At 37.0% G+C, this 25,540-nt stretch overlaps 2 non-coding genes and 1 pseudogene across 2 annotated transcripts; 2 read left to right on the top strand and 1 right to left on the bottom strand.

The window, feature by feature from the left end:
* The first annotated feature begins 7,814 nt into the window (after positions 1-7,814).
* Positions 7,815-8,999, top strand: LOC118571184 (annotated as a pseudogene).
* A 168-nt stretch (positions 9,000-9,167) lies between these two features.
* Positions 9,168-9,240, top strand: Trnak-cuu. The gene has a single exon. It is a non-coding gene; the product is annotated as a tRNA-Lys (tRNA).
* Positions 9,241-15,419: 6,179 nt separating this feature from the next.
* On the bottom strand, positions 15,420-15,527 carry LOC118571294. Its single transcript, XR_004943330.1, has one exon. It is a non-coding gene; the product is annotated as a U6 spliceosomal RNA (small nuclear RNA).
* Positions 15,528-25,540: the final 10,013 nt, after the last annotated feature.

The raw sequence follows: 25,540 nt of genomic DNA, 5'->3' as shown, positions 1-25,540 counted from the left end.
AAAGACCAGCCTTTATAAGTAAACAAAGAAGTCAGGCAATGGTAGCACATACCTTTAATCCTGTCACTTGGCGAGCATGGATTGTCTGGATCTCTGTGAGTTCAAGGCCATACTGGAAACAGAGCCAGGCGTGGGGGCATATGCCTTAAATTCTAACACTAGTTAACCATGGAGGTATGGAGGTCTGTACAGACAGACAGGAAGTGATAGGTCTTGGCAGGAAGAGGAAGTGATGTAGCTGGGCAGAGAGAACAAATCAGATGGCACAACAGCAAGGCATATAGGCGTGGATAGACAGGAAGTATCTCACTTTTGGAAGCTGAGGTAAGGTGAGGTTAGCTGTGGCTGTGCCTATTTCTCTAATATCTTTTAGGCTTTAACCCCTATATCTAGCTCTGTGTTTTTTATTTAATAAGACTGTTTAGAAATTCATCTACAGACCTGAACATATTTTGTTAAATAAATTAATGAGTATATTTATATTATATATTTATATATTTTATGTATTTTTTATTTACAAGCTTGTCATTTTTATTTAATCCATTCAAACATTTATAAGTTCTTAAAATATCCCATCTTCAATGTAAGAAGTAGAATATGAAACCCTAAGATTTATTAAAAAGATCCAAAAATGAATAATTATTTCATATGGATGATGTTCATGACTAGAGATATGGCTAAGGCAGATGCTGAAGAAGGAGCTTTTAAAGTATTTAACACTTAAAGTAAAGTTCTAGAGTTATAGTACTTGAACAGGAAAATTCCAGAGATGGAAATGATTTGAAACCTTCATTATAATCTGAGCAGCAAAAGGTTAAATATTTAAAATATTACAAGCAAAATCTCTCTTTGAGATGCTTTTTAAAAACTATTATTAGTTCTGTATTTTTAAGTGCTTTGGGGTAGAAGAAGGATGATAAACACTATGTGTGAGAGGTAAAAATACATTTTATATACAAATATGGAAAATTCAGAATTTAGAACTTTTTCACAGAAAATTACATTTTAGGATAGAAAAAATAGGAAAGAAATTTGACCAATTATCTGTACCCTTCAGATAGTATACATTTTTTCTCCTAATTTTATAGGTTGGTTTTCTTTGTATTTTCTTCCTGCAAAAAAAATGGCCTTCTAGAACATTTTAAAATCTTACAATAATACTATTAAATATATTAATTTCACACCCTTGTTTCTTAATAGGTCTTAGAAGGTTTTCAGGTCACAATCTAATTTAAGAAACGGGACCAATAAGAAAATATCTCATTTACATATGTTGAATTATGCATGAAAAATATAAAAAGTTCCCTACAGTAATGCCCTAATTATGCTTTAATTCATTAATATGAAAATTCTGGCTTATATGTGCCATATTCTCACAACAGGGACTGAATTAAAGAAATTATACTATATACACGATAATAAAATCTTCATTTATATCCTTGTGTAAAAATCCATTTTGTTACTTCTGGAAATGGTCCAGATTGTTTTTAACAACAACATAGACTATAATGAACAGGGATAAATTTATAAAAATAGAAAGTCTGTATTGGTTTATGTTGCACATTTAACACACTTAAAGACTGTTGTCATGGACACTAGAAATACTTTAGAACAATTTCATTGATTGCTTACATTTAACAACCACTTTGCCATTTATTGGTCTAATTTTGCACCAAATGAAGCACACTTAGAAGGCAGGAAAATAAAGTAGAATTACCTACCCCATCATGGAAATAATAAAATCAGAGGACTTATTTGGAGGGGGCTACTGTATTTTTTTAGGTATCTTCCATTAAAAAGACAAATCTATACTATAAGCTTCCATCACCATTGTAACCCAGAAAACAAGAATCACATACCTATGTGCGTCTATGTTCTTCAAACCAGTAGATCTCCTTTTTTGCATGACATGATATTATCTTTCCAATTCTGCAGTGATAAAGTAGAAGTTTCTACATAGAAAACCATACTGTGAACTACAAGCCTTTTCCAAAGTTTTTCATATGTGAATGCTTGCTTCAAAGCAGCTCTGTGTTTTTTGTTTTGCTTTTTTATTTTTTATTTTGTATAAATTAGTGAGTTTAAGTACCAATCTCTTTGTTTAATAAATAAAAGAGCCTTAAAACTCCATTCATCAAAAGCTAGGGCATTAAAGATAAATAGACCTATAACTCTAAGCATCAGGACAAATTATTGTGCCACAAGGAGAACTGCCTTTTGTTGTCATTACTTACGTTTGCTTAGGAAAGATAGTGAAGTTTTAGTCAATTATTTTGCTATGGGAAATTTCAATAGATATCTGATGTATTCTCAAGATACCTGCCTTGTACTAGTGAAAATTCAGTGGCAAACAGCTATATGAATCAAGCATTCCTGGTCCAACAGGGTGGGACTGAAGACCCCTGCGTGTGACCTGCTCCCAGATGAAACCAATTTAATGCTCTATTGCACATAGAACAGTACGTATGAATCACAAACCCTGCAGATGAATTAGTGACAGGAACATCTGAATAGGATTCTTTCTAAGTCTCTTATCTGCAGCCAGGCAAGCTTGTTTACTACTTACTTTCAAAGATAAAACCACGGGGTAGGTTGCCTTGGCAGGTTCTCACAAAGTAAGCAACTGCCATCATCTATTATGTGGGGGAAGAAAATCCCCTTATTATTTTAGGTACTGTGACAGAAAATGGAATAAACTGAAAACCGTCTGCCAGGTGAACATTCATCAGTGGATTATCAGGTCGTATGTCTTCGCTAACTTTCATGAGCTCTGTGATTCTTGCTCTTTGTCTTATTTTTGACAGTTCTGATATCCCAAAGTTGAAACCAGGGCAAGGTTCAAGAACAAAACAACAGGTTATCGACAACAACTTATCAGAGGCCAAACAAGGAGGAGAGATGTCAGCATCAGTAAACTGATGAAGACAGACCCAGGACAGAGCAAAAAACAGGATCCTTCAAGACTTCATTTTTAATGTATTCTGTTATAAAAAATAGCAGAGAAAAATCTGAAGTACTAAACATATATTCTAAATATTTGTGGATAACAGTATTTAAAAATAAAACACATCGAACTTTTAAAGTTCATTGAATTATAAAGTTTTTTAATCTGTAAAAATAAATAATTAGTTAGAAAAAATAAGTAAACAAATAGATCAATAAAAAGACTGGAGTAGGCAATGGAGAGCACAGTCAGGAGGTAAGCTTGCTGTGTAAGAATGAGAGCCTGGATTCAAACCCCAGCACCTGAATAGTAAGCTGAGCATGGTCTTCAGAGTGCATATATAGCTTCCGTATTAGGAAGCTGAGCCAGGACCATCTGGCTGGGTGTTCTCCTAGCTGAACAGGTGTAAGTAAGTTCAGGAAGAGACCTAGTCTCAAAGGATTAATATAGAGAGCTATGGAGAAAGACACATGCACACAGTTGCACCACACACACACACTGCAAACATCTAAGTCAATAAATCTTGAAGATAGTTAAGAAGGAAGCTTTTCTCATGCAAAACATACTTGCTCTTTCTGGGTGAGTTTGCGTTAAAAAGCTTAATTTTCTATACCACTGACAATTAAATGCTGGCAAATAAACTGCATTAAACAGCTCTGACTTGCAAATTTTGTACTTTCAAATGTAGATGATGCTAATCACCCTCACTCACTATTTTTTGTATAGTTTCACTATGAGCTCATTACAGTAGGAAACCAAGTAAATCCATGGCCACTTAATTAAATGCACCATGGCTTGGTTAGATATGTGCATTGGGAAGTCATAGGGATGCTGGAATATAAGAACCAAAACAGAAAGCCATTTAACTTAAACATGGTGAATTTAGCTAAATTAATTGTTCTGTATATGAAGTAATTTATATATTCTTACATACAATAAATAATACCAAAAATACCTTCAAAATATTATTACCATATTTAATGACATGCTAGGAGATGGCTACTGAATTTACCTTCTTTGAAATTACACAAGTTTAATTATATCAGATATATTTCTTTTATAGCCATAATCATTTAAGCAACATTAAACACCATTTAAAATATGCAAGAACTTCAGTTTGAAGGTAATAAAAATTATTATTCCTGTCCTACTTTATGCTTATCTTGAATTATTTTATTTACAAGTACTTCAAAGTCATCATTCATCTCTCAGAAGCTTTAGCAAATACGGAGCTTAAATGTTAGATTATAATGTTACTCTGTTTGTTAAATGTCATATTATAAAAATGCTATTTTACTTCTTTATGAACTAGAGAAATGTTCAAATATAATCAGAACAATTAGTTTGAGTAGTTAAGAAGGAAAATGCCATTTACATATTTTCCAATAACTTACTTAAATGATCTGAACACAAAGTCACACAACTGCCCCTTTATTGCTATATGTGCAATTTCACATACTATATAATTAAGTTTACAGATTGCCACCAATTCAGTAATGAAATCTTAACCAAGATATACTTAATATTTCCCCCTGCTTGATTAAATTTAGCAAGGTTTATTTCTGATTCTAGGATCCTGATCTCCATATTCCTAAATCACTTAAGAAAAATTGCAATTGTAAAATATTTATTCATCTTTTTGAAATGCAAATATTTCTGCTTCCTGACACTTTTACAACCCAGAAATGTCTTTCTGTAGGAAACTTCAAAATTTACCAAGAATTATAGTGACTCTATGACCAATTTTCTAGGTAAATAAAATTAGTAAATCTGGATGACTAATGTCAATGTGCACCATACCACTAAAATTCTCTCCCCCTTTGTACTAGTTAGGATAAACTCTTAAACAACCTATGTCTCATACCTCAGTCATTCAGTTTAATAACTTTCTCTTTTTTTGTAACTAAATTTGATTATTTGGGAGGCTGCTTAACTCTTATTCTAGTTTGATTTCTACTACTATTAGGAGAAAAAAAGGTGATCAACACCAGCTTGAGGGATGAATGATTTTATTTGACATACATGTCAAAGTCCACCCCCACAGAAGCCAAAGCTAGACCTGAAACCGAGTATATGGAGGAAATCTGCTTACTTGATTGCTTTTCCAAGGCTTACTCAGCTGACTTTCTTTTGCATTTTCTTTTTTTCAAAATGATTTTTCTCCATGGATTTCACACCAGGCATTCAAAACCTACTTATCTCCCCACCCATTTGCATCCACCCCCTGCCTTTTCAATGCCTTCACCTCAAAAATAAAAAAATCCAATCCTGGACCACCCCCCCAGCCCACCTGCCAAGGTGTGGCACTGCCCACAGTAGGCTGGGACTTCCAATAACAATTATTAATCAAGAAAATGAAAGAAAATGACCCACAGACACATCAATTAGACAAACTAATAGAGAAAGCTTCTTAGCTGAGGTTTTCTCTTCCCACGTGATTCTAGTCTGTGTCAAGTTGACAAAAAAAAAAAATAGTACAACACTTAAGGTATTTTATGGATTTCAGATTATCAGGTACCTTGCATATGCCAGAGGATATTAATAATAATTCAATTATTTATAAGACTGACACTGTATTTGACTTCATGATATTGATCTAGTGGGAGATTGATATAAAAAGACCAACATTAAGTAGAGTATTACCAATATTGTAGCGGAAAAAGAAAAGAGACATCTGATAAAAGCAGAATAAAAAATGAAAAGTGAAATGCACAACCCATAAAAGGAAGGATGTGTATGTATCTGATCAGGGTGTTTGCAAAAGAAGAAATTTTATATATATATATATATATATATATATATATATATATATATATATATGTGTGTGTGTGTGTGTGTGTGTGTGTGTGTGTGTGTGTGTATAATTATATTTGTATATGTATACATAGATATATATCAAGAATAATGTTCATTATCATCATTGCAGCTAAGGAAATGCAAATATAAGATTTGCAAATCATACTTTGAGATTTCAACTTCCCAGTCATAATGGCTAAGATCAACACAACAACCAAAAACAAGTGATGTAAAAATATGTAGGGAAAGGGGCACCCACATTCCCTGTTGGTGGAATTGCAAATTGATGTAACCACTCTGTAAATCAGTAAAGAGAATTGTCCAAAGAGCTATAAGTAAATCTATCATATGACCCAACTATTCTATTCCTTGGAATATATTCCAAAGACTTGACAACCTACCTCATAGATTCTTGAAAAGCCCTGATCATGTCAAATCTATACACAGTATCCAGGAAATAGAAGCAATATAAATGTCCTTCAACTGATGAATGGATAATTAAAACGTGGTACAATTATATAGTGGAATTCTATTCAGTTCCAGATTTAAAAAAATTAAAAAATGTAACTTGCCAATAAATGGATTGTCCTAAAAAATATTATAATGAGTGAGGTAGTCCGGACTCAGAAAGGCAAGTGTCTCGTCTGAGTTCTAAGCTTCAAATCTTCAGATGAAAGTATGGAGCCTAGAGTAAACACAAAAACTAGGAGAGTAAAAAGAGACCATGGCAGGATGGGTGACGACACACTAAAGAGAGGAATAAAAGCATACAAGTGAAAAGAAGAGAAAAATAGGAAAGGAGATGGTTTTAACCAAAGGAGGTGAGCTCAATAAAGGAGGAGAGGCAGGGAGGAGGGTAAAATAACCTTGAATACCACTGATACTAACAATTCTCTCCCCAAGAACCATAGACTGTCCAACAAAACTTTAATACAAGACATGAGAACCCTGCTTTCAAGTTGTAGATCAGAAGAGTCCAAGAGATGGTCAAAACAGCACAGGCAATGTTGTCTCACAGAGGATGAAGGTAAATCTGGATTGCTCAAGGCACTGAGGACTTGGATAGTTCAAGATTTTTACCTGGCCAGAGAGCCTCCTCCCTGAAGTTTATTTACTCTTGAAAATGCTGGAAGGTTCCAAACAGCCAGCTCATGCACTTAGGACAGGTCCCAGTCCTACAACCTGGATGCCTCTCAAACAGTACAAGCTATTCAATTGTCTCACTTATCCAGAGGGCCTGATCCAGCTGGGGGCTCCACAGCCTTTGGTTCATAATTCATGTGCTTCCATTCTTGTGGCTATTTGTCCCTGTGCTTTTTCCAATCTTGGGCATGAGCTGACTGTTTGGAACCCTGGGCTTACACAGGGACACTTTGCTCAGCCTGGAAGGAGAGGACTAGACCTGCCTGTACTGAATCCACCAGGTTTAAATGAATCCTCAGGGGAGTCTTGGCCCTGGAGGAGATGGGAATGGAGGGGAGCGGCTGGGGGAAAGGTGTATTGGTGAAATTATTAAGGCCACTCCACGTAGTTAAAAGGGAGGTTTATTTTGTGGGGTAACTTACAAATGAAGGGGTAGGTTGCAGGGTCTGGGAAAGGTATAGCACAGTCCAGCGGTGTTCTCTGGAGAACTCTGCTCGGTCTACCTCCTACGTCCAGGGTCCCCGAACCAAAAGAGCAACCTCCTCTTGATCCTAGGTCTTCCGCTCCCTCCTCTGCCCTGCCTTGTGGGCATGATCATTACTGAAGCCTCAATGGGGGTTGGAACTTCCAGGCCAATGCTGGGATGGCTATCCACTATATCTCCCCCTTTTGTCTAAATAAGAAAATTCTAACCTAATACAAGACTATATACAAAGAGATGGTTATCAAATATTGTCCAGGAGTAATGAGGGATAATGACTTAGATAAGTTGGAATTACAATAAGTGCAAACAATATCAAGCAAAAAACACATATTAAAATCCAGGGAAGTCTAGGGCATGGGGAGGTGGCATGTTACAAGGATCATTCCAAAAGGTGTCCTATCCTAAAGGACCTGAGTCTAATACTTAATATATTCTATCTAAGATATGATGAGGTTTCGGGAATCGCTCCTGGGAGGCAGCGCCACCGCGATGCTGGGCGCGACCCTCCAGCGGGCCTGCCCCCTGCTCGTGGCGGTCTGCCCGCTGCACCTCGGCGTCACCCTGGTCTATCACCTCTCGGGCAGCAACCTGAGCCGCCTGCCCCAGCTAATGGGAGTTTCCTCTCCACTTCAGGGCGGCACGAATGGCGCCCGCCGCCAGCAAGCAGCCCTCGGGAGGGCCTCAGGGAGTGAGACCTCCGCCTCCTTTAGGAGTCTCCTGGAAGCCTCGGCGGGTCCAGACACCAGCCCTAGTGCGGCTTTTGACCCCGGCCTGAAGAGCAACTTGACTTCGGTCCCAGTGGCCCCTACCACTGTGCTACCCGCTTGCCCGGAGGAGTCCCCGCTGCTCATTGGCCCCATGGTGATTGACTTTAATATTCCTGTGGATCTGGAGCTTTTGGCAAAGAAGACCCCAGAGATAAAGATGGGCGGTCGTTACTCCCCTAAGGACTGTGTTTCTCACAAGGTGGCCATCATCATCCCGTTCCGCAACCGGCAAGAGCACCTCAAATACTGGCTGTATTATTTGCACCCGGTCCTCCAGCGCCAGCAACTGGACTATGGCATCTATGTCATCAACCAGGCTGGAGACACCATGTTCAATCAAGCTAAGCTCCTCAATATTGGCTTTCAAGAGGCCTTGAAGGATTATGACTACAACTGCTTTGTGTTCAGTGATGTGGACCTCATTCCGATGGACGACCATAATACCTACAGGTGTTTTTCACAGCCACGGCACATTTCTGTTGCAATGGACAAGTTTGGGTTTAGCCTGCCATATGTCCAGTACTTCGGAGGTGTCTCTGCTCTCAGTAAACAACAGTTTCTTGCCATCAATGGATTTCCTAATAATTATTGGGGCTGGGGAGGAGAAGATGATGACATTTTTAACAGAATAGTTCATAAAGGCATGTCTATATCACGCCCAAATGCTGTAGTTGGAAGGTGTCGCATGATACAACACTCAAGAGACAAGAAAAATGAGCCCAATCCTCAGAGGTTTGACCGGATTGCGCACACAAAGGAAACTATGCATTTTGATGGTTTGAACTCACTTTCCTACAAGGTGTTGACCGTACAAAGAGACCCATTATATACCAAAATCACAGTGGACATTGGGACACTAAGATAGCATTTTGGAACAAATAAGAGACCTGAAAATGGCCAGGGACCTCCAATGTGTGTCTCTGCCAGTTGACTGGGCTGGTCCCCCTCATTTGTACAGTCTGAATGATAGTTTTCCTTGCTGTCATTCAGACACCTTTCCAGATGTCCAGGGTGAATGTAACATTTGCCCCCAGCCCGGCTAGCTCAGTCGGTAGAGCATGAGACTCTTAATCTCAGGGTCGTGGGTTTGAACCCCACGTTGGGCGCCAGATATTGGTGAAATTATTAAGGCCACTCCATGTAGTTAAAAGGGAGGTTTATTTTGTGGGGTAACTTACAAATGAAGGGGTAGGTTGCAGGGTCTGGCAAAGGTATAGCACAGTCCGGCTGTGTTCTCTGGAGAACTCTGCTCAGTCTACCTCCTGCGTCCAGGGTCCCCAAACCAAGAGAGCGACCTCCTCTTGATCCTAGGTCTTCCGCTCCCTCCTCTGCCCCGCCTTGTGGGCGTGATCATTACTGAAGCCTCAATGGGGGTTGGAACTTCCAGGCCAATGCTGGGATGGCTATCCACTACAAAGGTGGGGGCAGGAGAGGGAGGACAGGGGAACCCATGGCTGATGTGTAAAATTAAAACACAAATATAATAATAATAATAGTAATAGTAATAATAATAATAATAATAATAATAATAATAATAATAATAAAAAGAAAAAGAAAAAGAAAAAGAAAAAGAAGGAAAAAATGCTGGAAGGTATTAACAAGGTGCAAATGGAAGGAAACACCTAAAAGTCCCCCTCAGTTGTGATGCTTATGAGCCCCCATGATCAGTATTGCAAGATATCCCTTAAGGTACAACAGTGACACTCATACATTGTGGTATCTAATCAGACTCAAGGCCCAAACAAGAAAAGAGAAATCATATCCTGTACTTGAAATCTTGACAACCACCTGAGAACACTGAGATCATGAATGTTAGAAGAAACTCTACTACTACCACTTCGCTAAATCAGTATAACCCTAAATTCATTCCAAATGCACATCCTTAGACCTACAGATATGGTAGCATTCATGCCTCACTAAAGAAGCTTCTCCTTTCAGCAGATGGAGGTCATTGCAGAAAATCACCACTGGAAAAAAATGCAGAAAACAACTCATCATGAGTGGCTCAGCCACAATGGATGCATCAGAGACAAAGTTCCTACACCTAAAGCTCAGGGAACATCATGGAAGAGCAGTGGGAAGAAAGAATGTAAGAGTTAGAGGGAAAGGAAGGCTTCTGTGAAATTGTCTCCTAGAAGTGAGAGGAAATCTAGACCAATGGCACCACAACAGTACAGTTAACTAAGCAAGATTTGAACAAGAATGCCAACACTCATGCTAAAGTAGAAAAGGGAAATCTCAAGGGGCCCATGAAAAACAATTTGCTATAAGTCAACTAAGGAATGCGGTGAGAGATCATACACAGACACGGTATATTTTATACTTGTGTGTGTGTGTGTGTGTGTGTGTGTGTGTGTGTGTGTGTGTGTTGTCGAGGCTTTGAGAGACAATGGGACAGGGCTTGAGAAAGGTTTGAGGGAAGAAATGAAAGGGGGTAAATGATATAAATTTATTTAAATATTACAGGCAAATTCAAAAGATAAAAGGAATTCCATGATATCAGTATTTTTAGGGCATCATCTAGGTGTCTTCCAGACAAATTAGAACTGGACAATTGTCACAGGAGGGAGTCCCAGTGTGTATCAAAGCCTTAGAGTAGCTTCATGTTGCAGTGTAAAGAAAAGATTGAAACAGCAGCTTCAGAAGGATGTAGGAGGTGTGAAATTAAGACTGACACATAACAATAGATAGAGGGATAACACATGGAGTAATATCCATTCATTTGTTGCTTGGTGAAAATGTTCACTGGAGAAAAAGTGTAATTTAATCATTAGAGCCAATGGTGCTTGCATCAAGCACTCACGCTTCAAGCCCTGTCTCTTCATCAAGCAAGTTGTAGTTGTCTTTTAAATTTATTTTATTATTATTTTTTGCTTCATAGGTAGGATCATCAGAATGCCACAAGAGCTTTTTATGATGATAAAACAGAAACACACACATAAAATATTTAACACCTGGAATACCACGATGATAGTGTCAATGAAACCTCTATGGTGATATTTATAATAGATCACATATTACATGTCAGGATCTACAGGTGTTAACTCAGTATTTCAAAATAGATTATGGCCATTGCCACCTTGGTTGTGTCCTGAAAGTAAGACCCTGGTGCTGAAGGTAATACAAACTTCAGACATAGAACTTGCAGGAGGGGATATGGAACTGCTGTAGAGGGCTTCTTCTTGAAGGCTCATTCTCATAGTATCTGAAGTTGGTATGCAAGCTATTAAGAGAGAAAGACAATCAGTATTCCTTCCCGGATTAAAGAAACAACAACAACAACAAAACAACAACAACAACAACAAACAAACAAAACTATGAACTAAAATGATGACTCAAATGGCAAGATATCTCCATGCCTGACATAGTGGCACTTACAATTTGGAAGTAAGCAACAGTCGTCTGATTGTACTTAAGTCTCACTCAATTGGAGGGAATTCATGCTTAGTGCTGTTAACCTAACAATCTAACCATGAATTTTGAGGTCATGAACCCTAGAGGAGGACCTATTTCTTCCATTTTCATAAACCAGTATAATTTCGAACTAATCAAAATTCTTACACATACTGATAAATGTAATCCTCACCCATCATCAAAGAAGCATCTGTTCCTAACAGACTGGTAAAATTATAGAAGTCTATAAGAGGTCAATATGCAGAAAAGAACTGACTGGAATTTCCAATGCCAAATGAAACATCTATGATGTAAAACCTACACCCAAGGCTAAGAAAACATCATGGAAGAAGCATAGAAATATTGTAAAAACCAGAGGATCAGGATATTTCCCATAAGGTAGTGTTTTCTATACATGACAAAGGAGCTTGTATCCATAATATGTCTAAAATGCATTCTCCTAAATTAGACCTATAGAATGACAGCCCCAGTCTGGGCTGACATGATAATGGAAATCCCACAAGCCCCACCAGCAGAGAAAGAGCTATGAGTAATCAATTGATGGCTGCTAAGAGAAAGAAATTCAGTCTTATCTTGGACAACTTCCCTGATGTTATCCAAACCCTAGTGGTCAGCCCTAAGCTCATACATAGAAGAACAAACCTGAATGGACTCAGCAAGTTTCGAGGGAAAGAGAGCTTAGGGCAGCAGGAGATCCCAGCTGGATCAAGAACAGAGAGGGAGAACAAGGAATAACAGACTGTGATAAATGAAGACCACATGAGAACAGGAATGGGCAGAGTGCTCGAGAGGTCCCCAGAAATCCACAAAGATACCTCCACTGTAGACTTCTGGCAATGGTCAAGAGAAAGCCCGAACTGACTTAGTCTGGTGATTGGATGGCCAAACACCCTAACTGTCATGCTAGAACTCTTATCCAATAACTGATGGAAGTGGATGCAGAGCTCCTCAGCCAGGCCGCAAGTGGAGCTCCAGGAGTCCAATTGTAGAGAAAGAGGAGGGATTGTATGAGTGAGAATTGTTGAGACCAAGATTGGAAAAAGCACAGGGACAAATAGCCAAACTAATGGAAACACATGAACTATGAACCAAAAGCTGTGGAGCCCCCAACTGGATCAGGCCCTCCGGATAAGTGAGACAATTGAGTAGCTTGAACTGTTTGGAAGGCGCCCAGGCAGTGGGACCCGGACCTGTCCTTAGTGCATGAGCTGGCTGTTTGGAACCTGGGGCTTATGCAGGGACACTTTGCTCAGCCCCGGAGGAGGGGACTGGACCTGCCTGTACTGAATCTACCAGGTTGAGCTAAATCCTCAGCTGAGTCTTTACCCTGGAGGAGATGAGAATGGGACTGGGGGGGGCTAGAGGGAAGGTGGGGGGGACGGACAGGGGAACCCATGGCTGATATATAAAATTAAATTAAATTATAAAATAAAAAGAAGGGTTGAATAAACACACACACACACACACACACACACACACACACACACACACACACAGAAAACAAAAACCATAATACAATTGTGAGGAGAAATAGATACAAATTTGTCAGACATTTAAGTAAGTGATATTTTATGTCTTTTTATATAGAAAGCAGCTCTGTTGGGTACCTATTGTACTTACATTATGGATGAGAAAATAGGAATATATGGAGGTTAAAACAATGTTTTTTAAGTACAAAAAGATCATAGATCTGAAACAGATTGTCTTGCTTCTTTGAAAAGTAACATAAAAAGTAGTTAGTGTTCACTGTATGAGGACTCAAAGAGCTACTAAAATCTGAAGAGAGTGTGAAGACTCTTATGGGCTGAAGACATTGTTCAGAAGCATAAACATCCATTGAAGCAGTTTCAAAAAATGAGTGATGTTTCTGATATGTTTTACAAGGACATATAGGCATCACTGAACAAGAAACTCTGTGTGTGTGTGTGTGTGTGTGTGTGTGTGTGTGTGTGATTTGTGCCCGTGCTTTTATCTGTGTGTGCACCTGTGTGTATCTGTACTTGTGTCTGTATGTGTGCCCGTGTGTGTGTGTGTGTGTGTGTGTGTGTGTGTGTGTGTGATTTGTGCCCGTGCTTTTATCTGTGTGTGCACCTGTGTGTATCTGTACTTGTGTCTGTATGTGTGCCCGTGTGTGCCCGTGTGTGTGTGTGTGTGTGTGTGTGCGCGCGTGTGTGCGTGTGCACAAACATGGCAGACAGAGTCCATCTTCACATGGTATTCTCTTCAGGTGTCCAACCCTTTTGTTTGTGAGACAAAAATCCCTAGCACCCGAGGTTCACCTATTTGCTATTCTTCCTGGCCAACACCACTTAGCAGAGATTCCCCCTGCCTCTTCCTCTCCAATGCAAATATTCATGGTTTTCACATGGGTTCTGGGCTTCTAACCGGTTCTCTTGTTTTTCATGGCAAGCAATATATATCCTACCTGTATGTCAGTAGCTACTCACCCTCCATACCCTATATGTCTACATAATCAATACTGTTCTTGGAGTAGACTCTGTAATCTCTAGGTGAAATACATTTCTGCCTCCTTTAGTTATCATCTTAATCTACATGCTAAAACAAAATCACCCAAGACTGGGTGATTTAAGAGTAAAGATTTATTTCTTATTTGGATTCTGGAAAAGCACTAGCTGTTACCAGTGTCTAGTAAGGAGTGACCTTGGCTTCTCAGATGTCTCATTCGGGTGGAATGAAGAAGCTCTTCACATAGCTAAAGATGGAAGAGCTGAAGACTTTCACTACTGCTTAAAGCCTTTTTTTGTTTGTTTGGTTTTTTCTTTCTTTTTTTGTTTGTTTTTTTGTTTTTTGAAACAGGGTTTCTCTGTGTAGCTTTGGAGCCTGTCCTGGGCCACCACTGCCTGGCCTGCTGGAAGCCTGTTTTATAAGGGCCCATTTCATAAGGGAGCAATTTCGTTCTAGTTACCTCTAAAGGCTCCACCTTTAAATAACACTATTTTGGCAGTACTAGAATACTGAAAGGAAAATGTTCAAATCCCAGCAACATGGAAATGGTTATCTCCTTCCTAGAGAGTATCAAAGATAACATGTCACATGGGTTCCTATGATTATTAATGGTTTTCTTGTAAGAACTATTTTCTGCAAGAGCAGAGGCCTTCTTGATTTTTATATTGCACTATATTTCCAGCATCTTATCCACAATAAACATTTGATGAATATACGATATATGAATTGGTAGGAGGCCATGCAATCACACTGTGCATAAGAAAATGTCGATAAAATTATTGATTAAAACTGCCAAAGAAAGATTGTTGTAGATAAAAGTTATTTACACATAATGTGTCTTCATATCCACATTTGTTAAATTAGAGTCATAATGCAAAAATGTAAAAGTAATAATTAATACAATAAATAACTAAATTATGGCATGACAGGAAGTCAAAGGATGACTAGGTGACTTGTATATTTTCTTGTTGCTTAGCCATTTTGAGCTGATGGATTTCAAGAATTTTGACATATTGTTAGGCAAATCTCACATGACCTAGAGATCATGTAGGTCAATAGGCATTGAGATGTACTTAAAAAACAAGAAAGTAAGCAAACAAATAAAAATCCCAGTCCTGTTAATACTGACCACTTACATCCATTAAATCCAATAGGAAATATCTTTGGAAGTGAATCTGTGAAATGTAGAGGCTTAGGCAGATCTGTTTAATTATGTCAAACAACATATTAACATGTTAGTGAGATGCTACAGAAAGAAAAAAGACCTTTCACTGGCCTATGAAAAAATCCCTTCTTAATGGTTAAACTACACAATATTTTTTAATATTTTTTTTTTCCTTTTCAAATAGGATTTTATTTTAGAAACATTTTGGAATCATAATTTGTATTGCATACTTTCTTTGAATTTATACATAAATGCTTCACGAATTTGAGGGTCATCCTTGCGCAGGGGCCACGCTACTCTTCTTTGTATCATTCCAATTTTCTTGTATGTGCTAGGCCCTCTGTGTACGGGAGACAGTTGTGTAGCTTGATCTGTCTGAGGGGCCCCTGGCATTGGCATCAGGATCTACCCTTGATGCTTGAGCTGACTTTATCTATGGTAGGATGCCTTGCTCAGTCTTGATGCAGCAGGGAGGTGCTTGGTCCTGCCTCAACTGAATGTGCCACTCTTTGAGGACCCCCCATGGCTGGCCTTCCTCTTTTGGAAGAGTGGATGTGGGGTGCATAACAGTGGGTGGGGGCAGCTGGAGGGGAGCAGGAGAGGGGGATTTGCGATTGCTATGCAAAAATGAATTTAAAAATTAAATTAAATATTTATACGTAGAATTCTGACTAAGAAGACTCCAAATTAGAATTGGATTTATAGTAGGAAGCATCAAGCCCAGGCTATTATTATATCTCCATCAACAGACCGATGAGACACTGATATTTCAGCCTTCTCCCTAACTATCCTCTTTCAAATCTTTGAAAGAAAGCCTCATTCTGTCAAACTTTGATGTTAAAATCTACTGAAGTGACTAAGGAGGCTCCTTTCCTTTCTCTCTCTCCTTTGTGTTCTGACTGGCTTGTTTATGTCTGTCTACTTTCTGGGGACTGAATGCCTGCTGTTTGGCTTGCCACTCCAAACAATGCGCTCACATAGGGATGACCTACATAGGGAGATCTGAATCATTTCTTCATCCTACCCCTTTAATCTTCCTAGCAGTCGTTTTAAAATGAAAACATAATAATCTGCCACAAGAAGGATGGCAGATGCTCCAATTCAGCCTTCTTCCACCCTGAAGTGTAGCATGATACTTGAATTTCAAAGGGAGTTTCCCCAGGCAAGTCAAGTAGTGCAAGCTCAAAAGTAAACAAAAGAAACATGGAAGAACGGTTTGGATACTCTTAATAAACCAGAAAGAAAATGTGGTGCACAAAGAATCAGGCATGGACAATAATTTGAAATGAAATCATTTTTATATTTGGGCTTAGTTTTCACCTGCCCCCAAGGACTCTTTTGTCAGAAGAGAAAGTTGTTTGAAATAAGTAAAGCATCCAAGAAGAGAATATACTTCTGTACTGTATGGCAGGTTTGCTAATCCACAAAATAAAAGTGTTCCTAGGGCAAAAAGAAAAAGGAACTGGCTTCTAAAAATCAACATCTTTATTATTTTGCCAAACAGATGTTGAACAATACAGTTAAATATTATGTTCTCTTTCAATAATTTATTCTAATTGCACCACAAATGTGAACAGATTATATTAGGTGTACCTGATCATAGAGACCATACAAATGATGTTTTAAAATAATCATTTTGAAAGACAATAAAAATTGCTTATTTTATTATTAAACAGCCATGTAATTCTCCCAGTCTCTGTCTCTTTTTCTGTGGTTCCTCTCCCTCTCCTTCTCTCTCTTTCCCTTATCAAATAGATTAAATAAGATACTCTCAGGGAAGACTGCTATTCATTGGGTTAATTATTTGTTATTTTTGACCCCTGACAATGGAATCTAATTTCAGTTTATCATGTGACTATATATATCTGTATTTTAACTCATATACATCTATTAATGTTTCCTCATTAACATGGTAATGAATCACTGAAGAGATACTGTATTATGTATGGATGATAGCATCATATTTTCATTATAAAATTTAAGGTGAAATTATTTCAGACATACAAATGTCACTAACATGTGCCATCTTTATAACACAGTGAAGTTTTAAGTAAATATTAAAAATGTCATTCAACAGAGCTTTGACTGACCTTAAATTTCTTAAGATATTTGAAAGTTGCACTTGATTTACTTGGCTTCCTGTGAATTATTGTTACTTTATATAATCATTTTCCTAGGGAAGGTTATATTTTGTAAATTTTCTAAGTTAATTTCAAATTCTATTCAGGAAACATGCTCATTAATTATTTTTATTCTAAGAGCTGGGATATGAGAAATATGCTACTTGTCAATTGCTATTCACAGACAGACTACCGTATTATTGTGCATTTCTTCTACTGAAATTTCAGAAATTTCTTTATCCAGTAACCTGTTGGGAAACATCATTGATAGAGAATCATAAATGTCTGGAATTGTCGCTTGAAATGGTTTATTTTCTCTCATTGGAAGGTAATAATTTTTGCGTTATGCATGAAACATTTTAAAAGCACCATTAAGTCAAGATTACTTACAATATGTCTTGTACCTGATCACCTAATGCAGAGTTTAACTGAAAAACTATGAACTCTAGGAAACACTGTGATGCCTTCCACTTCTGTGCTTAGTAAGTAGACTTCGGCTCTATGTGCCTTTGGCACAAGCCTCACTTGACTCATTTCCAAGAGACCTCACACCTCACATAATTACAGTCTATTTCTGTATCTGGTAGAAAGTATCACTTATATTTAAATTTGTGGATTGTTTCTTGAGATGAGATATCTTACAAAGACCAAAGAAAATTCCCAAGGAAGCCTTAAGTGTGGTCCTCATATTTCCAAGTCAGCAAACACTGTCATTTTTGTTATTAACAAGATATTTAATTGAGGAAGGGTGTTATCTTTTCAAATTAGCCAAGCTTTCTGGGGGCTAGGAATGCAGCTCAATTGTAAGAGTACTTGCAAGCATGCAAAAAGCCACATGTTTTCAGACTCCCTCTTACAGTTCTTCCTTTCAACTTCACAAAAGAATGCTAAGGGGCTTATGATGGGTTAGTGTGGGTAGTAATTGGTTCAAAACAACACTTGTAAACTATTCTTCCTTCCTTCCTCCCCCTCCCTCCCTTCCCTCCTCTTTCTTTCTTTCTTTCTTTCTTTCTTTCTTTCTTTCTTTCTTTCTTTCTTTCTTTCTTTCTTTCTTTCCTTCTTTCTTTCTTTTAGTGATGTCTAAATCCGAAGGACTCTCTGTCCTTTAATGGGGATGCTTTTATAGATGGTTAGTTACAAACTGGGTCAAATTTGCCTAAAAATCCTTACAGGATTTCATCTAAAAATATAAGAAATCTGATAGTCATGACAACTAAAATTACCAATATGCTTTCTACTTATAATTTCCTAACTTTTATAAATTATCAGTAGAGACAAGCCACAGGCACTTATAATAGGTAGACACAATTTTTGAATAAAAAATATATCTATGAAAGCATTCAATAAAGAATTACAGGTTGCCTAAAGTAAAATTAATGAAAGAGTGTGAATGGTGGATACATAACTCAGTTATAGCAACTTAAGTGAAAATCTAAAGCCAAAATTAAATGACACATAACCCTATCATACTAATATGATTACTGTCAGTGAGATAATATGGAAATGCAGTTTACAAGGAAAAATTAGACACTCTAAAGATGCATATGGGTTCCCTCCATAATTTTATTTCTGGTAATTAATCTTAAGGTATTATATCAGATGAAGAATTCAATTTTATTCACTGATGTGTTCATTTTAATATTAATATTAATGGCAAATTTGTTCAATAATTTATTTCAGTAAAATAATTAAATTATTTGTGCAAGTGTTTGGGGGGTGAAAAAAATCTATACATGAGTCCTATCATGAAATAATGTGCCTCTTCTGCTCTTAGAAAAATTGTTTTCTTCTTGTAAAAATGAATTTATTTACTTGTTTGTTTGTTTGTTCATTTATTTATAGTTTTGTCTATTTAATCTCTGAATTCTTCCCATAAAAATGCATGATTAGGCTCCAGACAAAATTGTATTCAATAATATTGATTACATCTTAGCCAAACTTTGAAATAGTAAAAGAAGCAATGCAAACAATGAGATAAATAGATGCTTGCCTTCTAAAAAATGTATTCCTTTGGTAACATGGAGGGGGTAGGTAATCATTTCTACTGAATATCAAAATATTGTCACAGAAGAATGGACAAATAGACATCTATCTCTACCACTATCTATCTAGTCTATCTCATTTTCTCTGTCTACCTACATATTTATCTCTATCTATCTCTCTATCTATCATCTATCTATCTATCTATCTATCTATCTATCTATCTATCTATCTATCTACCTGATATATATATAGGCAGATATATGGGTGAGAGAGCTTGAAACCTTAGGTCAGCTCTCTAAGAAAATATTTCCAGCAAGAAATAAAATTGATCCTGAGTCTTATAGGATTAATGAGACTCCACTAGGTGCTCATTCCCGGGGTCTTAGTGTTAATTACTACAAGTAAGGAAGCCAAAACACACTAATTATTCCTTTCTCCCTTCCTGCTCTCCTCTCCTTTCTTCTAAGACCTTGTCTTATGGTCAGCAAGACTTGCTTTTAGCTTTGTCTTTGGAGGAGCAAAGCCCTATTCTTCACATGCTGCCTTCTGTTTCCATTCTGCCCACTCTAGTATTTTGCCATCTCTCACTTAGGTTTTTATAATTACCTCATTCCAGGACAATCAATCTTCCATATTGCTGCTAGAAGGCTCTTTCTAAAAGATAAAACTGATCTTATTATTCCCATTTGACCATGTCCCATTGCCTTCGGGAGAATTCTAAGACATCATGTCTGTCAAGTAGCACACTGCTCACCAGGTGACACTGACCTGCCTACTTTGTTCTCTTCCTGCTTTTTACCTCTTTGTCAAAGTATTGTTATTATTTATTAATGTGTCCTTGTTTACAAAGCCTCTGTCTACTCCACAGGCAGAAATAGTTGAGTCCTCAGATTATAGTCATTTTTTCCCCTTGAGTCACTTAGGCACAGCTTTCACATTTGAGTGCAAATATTCAAAGCTAGACATTGTGCTTCATTTACCTTTTGTTCCTCAATATGTGCATCAACTCCTGGCTCATTATTTTCCACGTTGAAAGTACAATATAAAATGAAATAGATAATAAATTAACTGATAATTGTAAACAGACCCAGAAGAGAGATGTTAGCAAATCATCAAAATACTCATTGGAAATCAGAATTTTTAACTACACGTTTATATTACATATCCAGTGTTTGCCTTTGGGTCCTTCAAAGTTAATTAAGATTTTTCTCAAGCCCATTAGAAGATGTTAGTACACATATTTATCAAAATATACTGTTCAAAAATAAAATTTTATGTATAGTAACCTTATTAATATACAAAGTATCAAAAGGATTTAAATCAGAGTAAGGCATGCTTACATAGCTAACCTTTGCTCTTTTGAATTCTGAATATATCAGTTCATGTGTTTTATTATTTTCAATAAGACATTAAAACACTCCAGGGTACATTTTACTATTGCATTTATTCATGCCTAGGGTACATTATGAGCTGCAAACCCAAAGGCTAAGTGCTTTAACTGCCCGAATCATGTATTAGTGGATCAATAAAACATACCCTGGAGTATCTTAAGCCTGTAATATGTCTCCTACTTTTTATTAAAAGGGAAAAAGTGATTAATCTAGAGAAAGTTAATATTTAAGAATCATGTCAGTCTTCTCTTTTTTATTTCACACAGGGCATAGAGGAAAACAGTGGCCCTTTCTTGTAGGAGGTGTACAGAGAAACGATGAATTACTCTGTTCATCAAATTCAACTGTTTCTTTTTTTCATAAAGCTTCTACAAAAAGTCACTGTAAGGCCATACAAAGATTTAAATGCTTAGATTTGATAGTTCATTATGATATTGTAATCCACAATAGAGAATTAGACAATCAGAGGGTTAGCTTACATTAAATTTGTCTTACAGCCAGTTCTTTACCATAGGATTTTGCATTCCATCTAAAATGTATGCATCTGCTACACTATTTTAGTGTAAATTCTCCCTTTACACTGTGTTAGTAGTAGTTTTTCCCACTGTCACCAAATTTGGCACACTCAACATATTGACTGGCACATTGTAGATGCCCAACAATATAAAGATCAAATGGGTAATTTTATAAAAGTAATAGTTCTGCTCTGGAAACTCTTAAGTCTTTGATAAGCCAATTATGTAACTGTATTAAAATTCATGTATCAAATTTATAATTATATTTACATATGAATAACCAATTATAATAAAAGCACAAAAGAAAATAACTTTAATAAATTTTAATGTTAATGCTTTCTTCAGATAATATTTTATTTAGTTTTTCATAGGAACACAAAAAGCAAAGTATGACTATGCTGTCATAGATGATAAATCTGTGAAGCTCCAAGATATTGCCTACAGTGTTCATGCTAATAATGGTGCATTGTGATGAAAGAGGATTCACATTTAGAATATATAGAATCACAACTTCTCCTTTATTTTCATTGTGATACCTTGTTGGGGGCCATCACACCCCCACATTTCCCCCAGAGTACTCTTGAATAGAAGCAGTAGGAAATGTTGGATGGAAGGATAGAAGGAAGAGAAAAAGATAGAAAATACAAGACAGCCTCCAGAGGGCCTGGGTCCTAATCCATAGGGCCCTGACAGTCTTTGCTAAAGGATTTTTAAAGGAATTCAAAGGGGTGGAGCAAAAGACCTCCCCCCAGCACAGCCAAGTGCAGACCATCTCAGACATCTGGTACAAAGGCTCGTGGTCCAATCATCTTCTTTATGCAGACCTGCTGGGTAAAGCCACTAGGAAACCTAAACAGGCTTCAAAAATATTTCAATAATAATATAAGAACATTAAGCTATGGTTAACAAAATTGATAGTTTTCATCATTTACAATTCAGTTTGTGATTGTCTCTGTCGAGAACATTCATCAAGGTTGTGTTAATGCTGTTGACCATAAACCTGAGACTAAATCAAATTGCGACTACACCATCCTTGTAACACAATGTTAGCCAAGAAGTCTTATTTTTTCATTCCAATCTATAAAATAATCTTTAGAAGACTAAGTTAATAAAATACACTGTATAGAAACAAATGTTTCCAATTCATTATTTTACTAATTACTATTTTGAAAATATCTTGAGTTATATAGATAACTTGTAAGAACAGATCATGTATTAGTTTAGTTTTGTGAATTTTTTATAATGACCACACATTAACATATTACATTTTTACCTTAGTATGATCATAGATACATCTTTAAAATATATTTAGTAATTCTTTCAGAATATATTTTGATCATATTTATCTGACACTTCAATTTCTTCCTCTGCCTTTCATTGCAGTTCCCACCAGCTTTGTGTATTATTATCTTTTAAACCCATTAAGACCCAGACGTCTACCCATATACTGTGGTGATTGGCAATCCAATGGAGCATATTAAAGTTATGAGGGGCTATATCCATAAAAAAGCTAAATCTTCTTATCCTGAAAAATATCAATTACCTTTAATAGCTCTTCAGCTAGGGGTGGGGATTTTTTGCCTGTATCAAACTTCATGCTGAAATTTGTCTGGCCTGAGATTCTGCAGTTCTTATACATGTTGTCACAGTTCCCATGCGTTCATGTGTGTGACTACCATATTGTTTCTGGAAAACGCTCTTCCCTTACGGTGCCCCCTGCCTCTACTCTAAATCTTCTACAGTAATCCCTGAATATTAGGAAGGTTGTATGATACAGATGTCCCTCTTAGAGTTGAGCATTCTATAGTCACATTCTCTGCATCTTTGATCTAATCATCATCTACTGCAAAACAGTGCTTCTTTATGAGGTTTGAGAGATGAGCTAATATACGAGTAATGGTGACAAGTCATTAGGAGTCAGTTTAGTCTATGTCCTTTTAGCAAAGTAATGGACATTAGGGGGTCTATGATCTGTCTAGCAATAGATTTTTGGTTCCCCAAACTATGTCATGAATAGGTTTTGTCTTATGAAGCAAGTCTGAAAGACAATCAGGAAGTGATGGTTACTCCCAAGACATTCATTCTGGTATTAGAATAGTGGGCATATTGGTCATATTTGGCAGTCAGGTTATTATTGTAGATGGTACTGTTCACACCTGGGCAAGATTGATATTTGTTTTATTTCCCTGACAGCATGCATAGCACTTCCCAAAACTGTGAAAATCAACCAGTAGGAAGAATATTTATACACCATGTGAAGACTTGGATATTAATCACCAATAGTATTAAAAATAGAGGTTAAGAAAGAATAATCCTGAGTCAACTGCTGTAATAAAAACAACTATCATCAAATTTTTGTTATTTATCACAAAACCAATGGGTCCAAGAAGACTGACTTTTCATTGTTTACAAGGGAGCCATATTCATTGATGAATTTATACAATAATAGCAACAGCAGTCTTTATCCTTTACAAAACAAACAAACAAAACCTTAAAAGTGGCAATCAATAGAGTTAATTTGATCTTCTGGACACTACCTTCCTTACAGATGTCTTATAAAGTGTAGACCATTTATTTCATTTTATAATTTAAGGGTGAATATTATTTAATATTATAGTATTTTAAAACAGATATTCAAGAAGTCAGATGTATATCCTCAGATGTATTTCTTCTTGACCTGTGCCTTCAAGAAGAGTGAAGGATAACTCTTGGTTATAAGAAAAAAAAAATCTGTTAATTGTGCATCTCTTGAAGGCCTATTTCGAATGCCATATGAGAAAAACAATAACAGGCTAGCAAAAACAATCTTTTGCAATGAAGAAACTTAATAAGGACAATAAAGTAGGGGAAGGGTAACAAAAGAGATGTCTTGATGGGGGGTGGCATTTTGGGGTTACAGAGAAGCCTGGTGCCAGGGAAACTCCCAGGAACCTACAAGGAGGACCCCAGTTAAGACTTCTAGCAATACTGGTGAGGGTGCCTGAACTGACCTTTAAAAGAAAAAAAGAATAAATTGTAACGAAAAACCCAAATGCAGACATCATTTATGGAGATTAATATAATAACACTAATTTGCTAAATTCGGCACAGATAAAGTATGATCCTTTAGTATACTAAGACATTCTTAGGTATCACTAACTTTATGAACAAATAATGTTACAATATGATAACTAATGGGGGAAAACTCCTTACAAATAATGCTAGAAACTGTAATCCACTTCTACTGGATACACTGTCCTATGTATAGAACACTCTACTGCCAAGATTAGCTAGCTGCTATGTTTCACTTCTCTTAAATGAAATGGGGAAATATGAGGGATGGCTCATTAAAGACAATGTTTCAAGTTTCTATTTCAGCCATCTTTGCTTAGAGAGATGTAGAAACAGGGAATGGGAAAAAAAAAACAGGACAGTCACATATTCAATTTGAGATGTAACAGAGAGAGCTATGGGGCGTCTATGAAAGAAAGCTGCATTGTGCCATGACAGAGCAGTCAGAAAATGCCATTTAGATTACCTGGAACATAGGCAAAGGCAAACAGAAAGGGAATTTTGAATGGATGCAGTGCCAGTTGATATTGGGTTGACTATACATCGGACTTTATAGCCCATTTTTTTCTTTAAAATTGTTTGCACACACACGTACGTACACACATACATACAATCTATCTATCTTTCTAGTGTGTGTGTGTGTGTGTGTGTGTGTGTGTGTGTGTGTGTGTGTGCGCACATGCCAGGTTGTGCACATACCAGGCTGGAGTGTGGACATCAGAGGACAGCTGGTGGAAGTCCTTTCTCTCCTTTCGCCATTTCCCACCTCCGGTCACCAGGCTTTGCTTGGAGTGGCCTTGAACTGGCCTAGTCATCTTACTGGGTCACCCCTCCCCCACACTCTTCTTTTTCTTCTAAGTTAACCAAGTGAATATCTGGTTCCCAGTGTTTCAAATATTTCTCCCAGGAAAAGGAAACTGCATGTATGGGCAGAACTAACTATGTAGTGATTTTCACTAAAGTAGAGGAGTCTATTTTACTGGAAAAGTTAGCAAATGAGTGTTTCTTTGTATCTGTTATTAGGATTTCAATGTTCAAAATTTTAATTCCATCAGTTAAGCTAATTCGTGCAAAGTTAACAGTAACTCCACATATGTAAACACTGAAGTGCAAGGAAATGATTAGAAACAAGTCATGTCTAATATTTCAAAGTGATAATAAATGCTAGCCTATGGAAAATGTTGAAAAAGTGAAGATATTAATTATTGTGCCTTCTATTAAATCTCTATGTAAAAAAATAAAAGTTAGGTTGCATTTCAGAAGTTTATAAAATGATATGAGACAATAAAACTACATGTCTG

Source organism: Onychomys torridus, chromosome 20 (genome assembly GCF_903995425.1).
Source record: "Onychomys torridus chromosome 20, mOncTor1.1, whole genome shotgun sequence".
Taxonomy (NCBI): Eukaryota; Metazoa; Chordata; class Mammalia; order Rodentia; family Cricetidae; genus Onychomys; species Onychomys torridus.
This window is presented reverse-complemented; position numbering and strand designations above follow the sequence as displayed.